General features: G+C 40.2%; 1 protein-coding gene across 1 annotated transcript in view; it reads left to right on the top strand.

Annotated features, from left to right (window-relative positions):
• Nucleotides 1–1,071: 1,071 nt before the first annotated feature.
• Smim31 (small integral membrane protein 31) overlaps nt 1,072–10,612 on the top strand; it is a 39,163-nt gene continuing 29,622 nt past the window's right edge. The window contains exon 1 of the mRNA XM_029480916.1: nt 1,072–1,393. The gene's annotated coding sequence lies outside the window, so the exon portion shown is untranslated. The remainder of the gene's footprint in view (nt 1,394–10,612) is intronic.

Here is a 10,612-nt window from a genome sequence, read left to right as displayed (position 1 = left end):
ATTGGAAATGTAATTGAGGAAAATACATAATAAAAAAATATTTAAAAAAATAATAAATTGTGTGGTGAGTGTGTGTGTGTGTGTGTGTGTGTACATGTGGAGGACAAAGGTCAACTTGCAGCAGTTAGCTCTCCCCTCCTGCCTTGGAGGTCCTAGGGATGGAACTCAGGTCATCAGGCTTGAAAGAAAGTACTTTTACCTACAGAGCCGTCATCATCACCAGCCCATCTTTATTTATCTTCAGTTTATTCTAACTTTAGCTTGATGTTCTTGTGTGGCATTGGCAACTCTCCCCATTACATTAATAATTTATTTCATAAGATCTGACTGGTCTTTCACAGGACTTTTTCCTTCCTCCCTTCCTTTGTTCCTTCCTTCCTTTCTCACTTAGGCTTTACCCACATTTTCACTTGGTTTTTTTTGTTTTTGTTTTTGTTTTTTGTTTGTTTGTTTGTTTGTTTGATTGATTAATTGATTGTTTTTCGAGACAGGGTTTCTCTGTGTAGCCCTGGCTGTCCTGGAACTCACTCTGGAGTCCAGGTTGGCCTCAAACTCAGAAATTCGCCTGTCTCTGCCTCCCAAGTGCTGGGATTAAAGGCATGAGCCACCACTGCCCCCACTTCACTTGTTTATATACTTATGTATATACTGTTTATACACTACAAGTTAAGATCTTCATTTGAAAAAGATATGCATTTTTTGTCTGAATTTAGGTCACCTTAATTAATATAATACTTTCCAAATCTATCCAAATACTTTTCATAGCCTGCAGATTCCACTAATAGAAAATAAATATGATGGACAGTCAGGGAGCTCCTCACTGTGAGACAATAACAGAGAGCACTGAGAATATACTGGAGAAAACAAAATCCAAACTCAGTAAGTAGCAACAAAGTCTGAAAGTTGCCTGTTTCCAAAATTCTAATCATCCCGACCAGGCTGTGTCCTTAAAGTTAATGAATTGACCACAGGCACATACGTCATGCCTCTAAGTTGCTTGCGCTCCTGCCCATGGGTAGTGTTTGCTCGCTCCGGGTTGTATATATTAGTGGTGTTTGCAGATAGGTGTGTGGTAGAAAGAGCAAACATCTGAATGTTCACACCACTTCCTGGTTCCTTGTCGATCCTTCACAAGGAAATGAGTTTTTAGTTTATTTATTCTTTGCCTTGAGAGTACAGATTCACCTTGAAGGAGTCCTGCTTCAAAGCCGGCAAGATTAGTGAGCTTAGGACGGTGAACTAGCACCGTGAAGTCAGCATTTGCAGGACCTGGAAAAGAGCAAAAGAGAATGCTTACTAACTGCGCAACCTAGTCCTGACCCAACACGCGGAAGACTGTCTAACCAGCCTCGCGGGCTCCGTCCTGGCTTCTCTCAGGAGAGGAATGTTTCTGGTGAGTGTTTACAAGATTCTAGTATTTTCTTTGCCTCGGAATGAAACTTTTCTTTTTTACTCTTTCATGTTGACTGTTAAGATGTTTCCCTTATCCAGATACAAGAGCTTTATTGCTTGTGCCTTCCTGGATGGTTTCCTCCTGAATATTTTAGCTGTAAAAGAAATATGGCTCAAAATGAAGGAGGAGAGTGCATGCTTTGTTAGAAATGCCTCCTGGAAGGGCTTTCCTTCTCCTTTGCTAAGTTTCTCTTGCTCTTCCTGATTTTTCTTCCCCCAAGTTAGAAAATACGTATTTTTATTTAATTCATGAGCAGTTAGGCAAACTAAACTGAACCACAAACCTTTATTCAGTGTTTACGGATAAATAAGGCCCTTCTTATTTCAATATTAAAGCAAATAAATGGTAGCATTCCTTTTTGAATATGCCTGCTACCTTTCATAACAAACAGCTAGTAAACATTATTTTTTCTTCATATTCAACCTAGAAATTTTAGGGAAGATGTGAAGGCATGCACGTGTCTCCAAGATTAAAAATGACATATCAGATTTGTACACTATGTGATAAGTGTGGAAATTTTGTTTGCATCAGAACAGAGTGGAAAAAATACATTTTTAACATTTTTTAAAGGCCCTTTGGGAAGAAATACTTAAAGTAAAATATCTGTGTGTGTGTGTGTGTGTGTGTGTGTGTGTGTGTGTGTGTGTTGTGTGTGTGTGTTCACTGATAATGCTATTTTTTGCTACCTAGAAGTCTAGCCTTGGGTCAGTTATTTAGGCCTTCAGTAGTAATGCCTTTGTGTTCCCAATATTTCATTTTGAAAATTATTTAAGCATGGAAAAAATGAGATGACTGCACCAAGACTGTGGTTAGCACAATGCCACGTTAGCTGCCTCGATTGCTGTCTCCATCTGTCTAGCCGTGCATCCATCACTTTATTGTGGTTATTTCTCTGATGTATCATAAAGTTAACAACCTCGGTAAACTTAAGTCTGAGCATTGATGAAGGAAGGTATATCACTAGAGTTCATCGCGTTTCTCCTGGGGTAAAAGTGCCTGCCCACTGGCGTTAGAAAAGAGACCTGGTGAGGGTATCTAGAAGGAGTTTCAAGGAGTGGAGAGGTATGATCAAAACATCCATAAAATTCTCAAAGAAGGAATTGTTAAAGGCCCTTCAAAAAATTCATGACTAGTCAGGCATAGTGGTATATACCTTTAATCCTAACACTCAGAAGGTCACGCTCGGTAGTTTTCTATGAGTTTGAGGCCAGCCTGGTGTATATAGTAATACCCTACCCTTCCCCAAAAGCAACTCACACCCATTTGAATGCACAAACATTTAATGTAGCAATTGGTGTTTTGACCAATGTAATACAAACATGTGTCAAGATATAGAATGTCACTCTCACTCTGTGTCTAGAAAGTTCTTCATTTTCCTATCTAGTCAGTCATTACTCATTCCCCAATGGCAAACACTGTTTTCTTCAGTATATTGTACACACACACATGGTGTTTTAAAGACTTAGGTTGTATCAGTATTTATTTCTTTTTTATTGTTGAATGGTATTGCATTATGTGAATACATGACAGTCTGTATGTAAATTTTCTGGCTGATAGGCACCTGAGTCTAATTCAGTTTTGGCTATTGTGAATAAGCCTGTTATGAATCTATGAAATGAATGCGTATGAATCTATGTATTTCTCTGGATGTGTTTTCAGCCTCTTGGGCAAATATATAGGAATAGAATTGCTAGGCTCTAAGGTAACTGTCATTTTGATTATACAAGACACTTTGCATAATTTTAGCACCTTCAAAAACATTGAGGGTGCTAAGCACAGTGGCACACATCTTTTTTTTTAATTTACTTACATTTCAAGTGTTATCCCTTTACTCAGTTTGCCTCCTCCCAGAAGCCCCCTATCCCATTCCCCTCCCCCTGCTTCTATGAGGGTGTTCCTCTACCCACCCACCCACTCCCACCTCTCAGCCCTGGATTTCCCTACACTGGGGCATCCATCAAGCCTTCACAGGACCAAGGACCTCTCCTCCCATTGATGACAAGGCTGTTCTCTGAGTAACACATATCTTTAATCAGGCAGGCTGATCTCTGTGAGTTTAAAGTCAGCCTAGTCTGCAGTGAGATTCATATTAGCCATGGCTACATAGTTAGGCCCTGAATAATAATAATAATAATAATAATAATAATAATAATAATAACTAGTAATTGGAGTTCAGGACACAGTATAAGTAGAATACTCTCATCACTAAAACTATTACAAAAAAGTAAACAAGCAATTTCATCTTAGAAGCTACAGGTAACAAAAAGAATGGTTTAATGAATTTCTCTCCTTCACAAAATTCCACATTAAGTCCATCATTAAGCCCATCGTTACCATGAAACAATTACGTGCAATCTAGTTTTGAACTTCAGCAGGGCTTACTTATCACATCAATTTACAAAGCTAGGATGCCCTTTGGAATGTAGTAATCTAGTCTTAACACACTGATATGCACACTGAGAGGAGTCATGGGTAATTCTAATACCTGTATAATCTGTAACTACAAGTAGGTGGGTCAGTACAGACTCTGTCAGCCAGCAGTGCCAAGTACAGGAGGTGGGCTGCACATCAAACTCAAGACTCAAGTAAATAAGATGTCTATTCCTTTGCTTTGGCTCTGTCCCCCAACCCCCAACCCCATGCACCATTTCCAGGGTTTTAGAAAGTAGTGTCTACAAGAGGAACAAAAATACACCCCTCCTTCAGACCCTGCACCGATCCTGACAGTCGGAGAGTTGGACACAGGTCAGGAAGTCATGAGATGAGAGACTCAGAAGCGCTCGGGAGGCAGAGAAACAAGTAGATCTCTGTGACGTTGAAGCCAGCTAGGTCTACACAGCAAATTACAAGCCAGCCACGTCTACACAGTGGGACCTTGGCTCAAAAGAAAAAAAAAGAGCTTAGGGCACTCCAATATCAACCTGGACTCTGGAATCCTTGTCTAATGTCCTAAATAAACAATGCTTCTGTATTGGGTGTGGTCCTGCACTCCTCCTGTCTTTAACAGCTGTCTGATTCCTGTGAGATACCTGAATGAATACCTAATCTCATTAAAATGACTAAACACATACATTTAACAACCCTTAAAGAGAGCCAGGTCCAGTAGTCCACAAAGTTTAAAGTCAACCTGCCTCAAAACAAACAAATAAAAAGTGCCCAGGAGCTAGAAGCAGGAAGACCTGTGCTGGCTGGTTTTGTGTGTCAACTTGACAGAGGCTGGAGTTATCACAGAGAAAGGAGCTTCAGTTGGGAAAGTGTCTCCGTGAGATCCAGCTGTGGGGCATTTTCTCAATTAGCGATCAAGGGGGAAGGGCCCCTTGTGGGTGGTACCATCCCTGGGCTGGTAGTCTTGGGTTCTATAAGAGAGAAGGCTGAGCAAGCCAGGGGAGGCAAGCTAGTAAAGAACATCCCTCCATGGCCTCTGCATCAGCTCCTGCTCCCTGACCTGCTTGAGTTCCAGTCCTGACTTCCTTTGGTGATGCACAGTAGCATGGAAGTGTTAAGCCGAATAAGCCCTTTCCTCCCCAACTGCTTCTTGGTCATGATATTTGTGCAGGAATAGAAACCCTGACTAAGACAGAAGGCCAAGGTCATTTTATATATATAAGTCCAAGGCTAGCCTGGGCTATAGGATAAAAAGCATTTCTTCATGTGTGGCCCACAATTCACCTCAATCCTGTCAGACTAAAGAGCACAGGGGCTGCTAGGCTCTGGAGAGAGAGGATTCTACCCTGCCAAAAGAATGACTGACCGCTCTGAGGGTTGGAGAGATGGCTCAGTGGCTAAGAGCATTCACTGTTCTTCCAAATGTCCTGAGTTCAATTTCCTGCATTCGCAGTTCACAATTGTCTGATACCATCTTCTAGTATGCAGATATATATGTAAACAAAAATATATATAAATGTATAATGTGTATGATATTAATAATTTATTATATAATATACTACTGATTGTATATATTATTAACATTATATATAATATATTATTAATATATTTAATATTTTTTAAATGACCACTCTGAAAAGTTTGTAAAAGGGCAATTCTGCAGATCCCTGCTTTCATGCTCAAGACTGAGTTCAAATGACTTTAAATTAAAAAAGCCCACGGAGAACAATTACTTTTCGGTTACAGAAGGATTCTGATGATTTCTCTTAAGGTATGACTGGGACCTAGAGTTAAAGGGGTTTAAAAAAAGAAAAGTAACGTTACCCTTCCCAGCATGAACCTGAGTACAGTGAGGAGCGTACACCTAGGAAAAAAACCATGAAGATCTAGGAATGCATACCTCGGAGAATTGCGAGCTGCTAAGACTTCTTTCAACAGAATAAATGTCTACTGCCTGCAGACTTTTGTGAGAACAGCCAATGAGAAGCACAAACACTTGCCTGATTTTTAATTCTTCCAAGTTTTTATTTGCTGATTCTCCAACAATTGCTCCATCTCTTATAACTATAAATAATTTGAAAAGGCAGGTTTAAAACAAACAAAAAAACAGAACAACAACAACAAAAAACAAAACTATAACAATGTAGGAATTAATAATAAACTGAAAATCAGTCAAGTATGGCAGCACAAGCTTTGAATCCAGTTATTCAGGCTCACTCAATTATAAGCCAGCCAGAGCTACACATGGAGACTCTGTCTCCAAAAAAAAAAAGTATTAGTAAGTAAATAAACTGAAAGTCAGTATACTCTGTAAAGGTTTTGCTAGGCAAAGTGGCACAGGCCTGGAATCCCAGTACTTAAGAGTCAGGGGCAGGAGGATGGCAAGTTCTACAGGCCTACATGAGAGAGACAGGCATGCATGTAAATCAGTAAATCATGCCTGTAAATCAGCATTTAGAAGGCTGAAGCAGAAATGTGTGTGTGTGTGTCTGTGTCTCTGTGTGTGTCTCTGTGTGTGTGTATCTGTGTGTATCTGTGTGTGTGTGTATCTGTGTGTGTCTGTGTGTGTGTGTGTGTCTGTCTGTCTGTCTGTGTCTGTGTGTGTGTGTTTCTGTGTCTGTGTGTGTGTGTGTGTGTGTGTGTATCTCCATGCACACACCAATGGGTACCACAAAGTCTAGAAGAGGGAATTGGATCCCCTGTTGAGAGCATATCACTCGAAGGTCCTTGTGCCCACAGATCTCCAGAGAAATCAGGAATGTCCAGACTGACAGTGTGTTTGAGGACAACCTGGTATACAGTATGAGATCCTGTCTCAGTAAATAATAATAATAATAATAATAATAATAATAATAATAATAATAATAATATAAAATATTGGAATAAAACACAATATGTACACAGGTGAGAAAACTTTTTTTTTAATTCTTACTTTATTTTTGAGACAGGGCCTCACAATGTAGCCCTGGCTAGCCTGTAACTCAATAGACCAGGCTAGTATCAAACTCTTAGAAATCCTTCTGCCTGTCTCTTCAGTCTAGGACTAAAAGTGTGTACCACCAAACCCAGCCTGTCACTTTTAAAATGACCATGTAGGGGGCTGGAGAGATGACACAGTCCTTAGAATGGCTTGCTGCTCTCACAGAGAACCTGAGTTCAGTTTCAGGCATGACTGCCTATGACTCTAACCCCAGGAGATCTGACTCCCTCTTCCGGCCTCTTAGGACAGTCACAGCCACGTGCACATATGAACGAATGCACACACATACACATAAAAAAAAATGTGTCTTTAAAAGCAAATAAGCCAGGCTGGAGAGATGTCTCAGTGTTTAAGAGCCATCTGACTGCTCTTCCAGAGGTCCTGAGTTCAATTCCCAGCAACCACATGGTGGCTCACAACCAACTGTAATGGGATCTGATGCCCTCTTCTGGTGTGTCTGAAAAGAGTGACAGTGTGCTCACATACATAAAATAATAAAATCTTTAAAAAATGTAATTAAAAATTTTTTCAAACCTAAAATTAAGTAAGCAGAGCTGAAGTTTCCTCAGTGATTAAGAATACTTGTTGCAAGCCAGGCGTGGTGGCGCACGCCTTTAATCCCAGCACTCAGGAGGCAGAGGCAGGCAGATTTCTGAGTTCGAGGCCAGCCTGGCCTACAAAGTGAGTTCCAGGACAGCCAGGACTATACAGAGAAACCCTGTCTCGAAAAAAAAAAAAAAATACCTGTTGCTCTTGTAGAAGACCGACTTTGGTTTTAGAACCCCTGTCAGGTTCTAAAACCAAATATTACATATATATTACAAATACATATAATTACAAAATCACAAATATATGTAATTTCAGCTCTAGGGGACTGTGGGGGTGGGTCCCTGCACACATCAATGCAGGTAGTGATCCAAAACGAGATAACAATGAAAACTCAGTACAGACTGACTTTCCTCTCCCTGAATCAAACTAGGGAGCCTAATGCCAAGTGGTTTATTCACAATGTACTTAAGCCTAGTATAACTGGGAGGTGAAGGGTGGGAGTCCCTGGTGTAAACCAATCACTGGTCCTAAGAAGTCCAATTACATTGAAACTCAACTCAGAGAACATGCCATTTCTTCCAAGAAGACGGGTTCTTGAGATATGCTATCTGTACAGGCTTAAGTGCCTTAGAGTCTGGTCTGATCCCAGTTGTACAGTTACAGTATAGCCTCTGGCTCTAAGAATCATTTAGATGACTAGGTTTCTCAGGTCCTAAGGTGGGAGCTTGCTATGGCCTGGTCCAACAGATAACACAGATGCCAAGCTAGTAATCACCACCACTTCTCAGTTTTCAGGGTGGAAGAATAGGGTTTTCATCTTTCTCACTGGAAGGACAAGCCTGGGCTCTTAACATTCCTGACTTCTCTGGAGATCTGTGGGCACAAGGACCTATGTGTGCTATGCTCACAACAGGGGATCCAATTTTTCTTCTAGACTCTGTGGTCCTCATGGAGACACAGACACATATATACATTCGTGTGTGCATCTCTATGCACACACACACACACACACTAATTTGTTAATTAATTAATCAATCAAGTAGACTAAATGTGACAGCACACTTATGGTCCTAGCAACTCAAAAGGCAGAGGCCAAAAGATCAGGAATTCAAGTCAATCCTGGACTTGGCTTTATAGTAGATTCAAAGCCAGCCTGAGCTATATAACAAACTGTCTCAAAAAAGTAATAAAAATAAACATACACACACACACACACACACCAAGGGATAAATTCATGGAGCGAAAAGAAAATGTTAAAATAGACCAAATACAAATTGAGACTAAATTTAAAAGAATCACTTAAAGTGCAAATCTGCAATTGTTGGCAGGCACAGGAAGAGAAATGAATGTCAATGACTATGTTTATTGAGACCTAACAAATGTAGGTGCCATTCCACATGTCTCATTTCATATGACCCTCCCTAGAACTTCAAAAGCTGGCTTTCTAAACTTCCTGAGTAAAGAGGCCCACTAATAACAGTGTATGTTGCTCCTATAGAACAGAGACTCTTATTCCAGGCAATGTTTTTAGCATAACAAAAGTGAAGGCAAAAAGGCTTGCTCATTAAGCATGTGGGCATATTTGTACAGGAAAACAACAAGAAGTGTCCCTTAAATATGTACAATTTTTATATGTAATTATACTTCAATAGAGCCAAAAAGAATTTTGTGGGTAGTATAAATCTCAAAAAAAAATCTGAAGCTATGGGATAATTAAAGAATAATACAGAAAGATGTTACATGGGTAGTATAGGTAATTTTCAGCCTGGAGATATGAAATTAAGTGGATGTAAAAACTCTGGGTGATGATGACACATGCCTTTAATCCCAGCACTCAGGAGGCAGTGGAGAGGGGTCATATCTCTGAGTTTGAGGCCAGGCACTTCTACAGAGCAAGTCCCAAGACAACCAGGGCTACACAGGGAAATTCTGTCTTGAAAAGAAAACAAAAATAAAAACAAACAAAAAAAGATACTAGGGATTAGAGAGTTGGCTTCGCAATTAAAAGAGCATATTGCTTTTATAGAGGACTCAAGTTTGATTCCCATCACTCATGCCAGTAACTCCTCAGGGATTCGACACTCTGGCTTAACCAGGACCTGAACATACCCACATGAAGACATGCATAAATATACATACATCATAGTTAGCATTATTATTGCTGTGATAAAGCACCATGACCAAAAACAACTCAGGAAGGGAAAGGTTTATTCTACTTCCATACCTACATCACAGTCCCACCACAAATGAAGTCCAGGTAGGAACCAAAGCAAAGACCACTCAGGAATGCTGCTCTCTGGCTTGCTCAGCTGTCTTTCTTAATACAGTCAAAGCCCACCTGCCCAGGGAGCACACTGCCTATGGTAAGTTAGCCCCTTCTTCATTCATTAGCAATAAGGAAATGTCCTCTGCGCATGGTGCCCACACTATCCCCAGTGCCAGGAGGATTTCTGAGTTCAAGGCCAATCAGACCCTGTCCCCCACAAAAAAAAAAAAAGAAAGAAAGAAAGAAAAGAAAAGAAAAAGAGAAAGAAAAAGAGAAAGAGAAAGAAAAAGAAAAAGAAAAAGAAAAAGAAAAAGAAAAAGAAAAAGAAAATACACTCATAGACATGCCAACAGGCTAACCTAATGAAGGTAATTCCACAATAGTTAATATTCTCATCATCCTAGGTGTGTCAAGTGAACAACAAAACCAGCCAAGACACAAACAATTTCAGTCCCAAGAAATCTGATGATGTTTTTATTAGGGTTACTATTGCTGTGATGAAACACCATGACCAAAGCAACTTGGGGAGGGAAGGGTTTATTTGATGTATTCTTCCATATCACTGTTCCATGACTGAAGTTCATCTGAGCAAGAACACGGAGACAGGAGCTGATGGAGAGGCCATGAAGGGGTACTGCTTACAGGTTGGCTCCTCATGGATTGTTCTGCCTGCCTTCATATAGAGCCTGGAACCACCAGTTCAGAGATAGTAGCACCCACAGTGGGCTGGGACTTTAACCACTAACCAATAATGTTTAAAATGTGCTATAAAGCAATCCCACTAAAATCAGGGACTAGACAAGACTGCCCACTTTCTCCCTACCTATTCAACATAGTACTTGAAGTCCTAGCCAGAGCAATACAACAAAAGGAGATCAAGGGGATACAAATTGGAAAGGAAGAAGTCAAAATACCACTATTTGTAGATGATATGATAGTATATATAAGTGACCCTAAAAATTCCACCAGAGAACTCCTA

This window comes from Mus caroli, chromosome 8, assembly GCF_900094665.2.
Source record: "Mus caroli chromosome 8, CAROLI_EIJ_v1.1, whole genome shotgun sequence".
Taxonomy (NCBI): Eukaryota; Metazoa; Chordata; class Mammalia; order Rodentia; family Muridae; genus Mus; species Mus caroli.
This window is presented reverse-complemented; position numbering and strand designations above follow the sequence as displayed.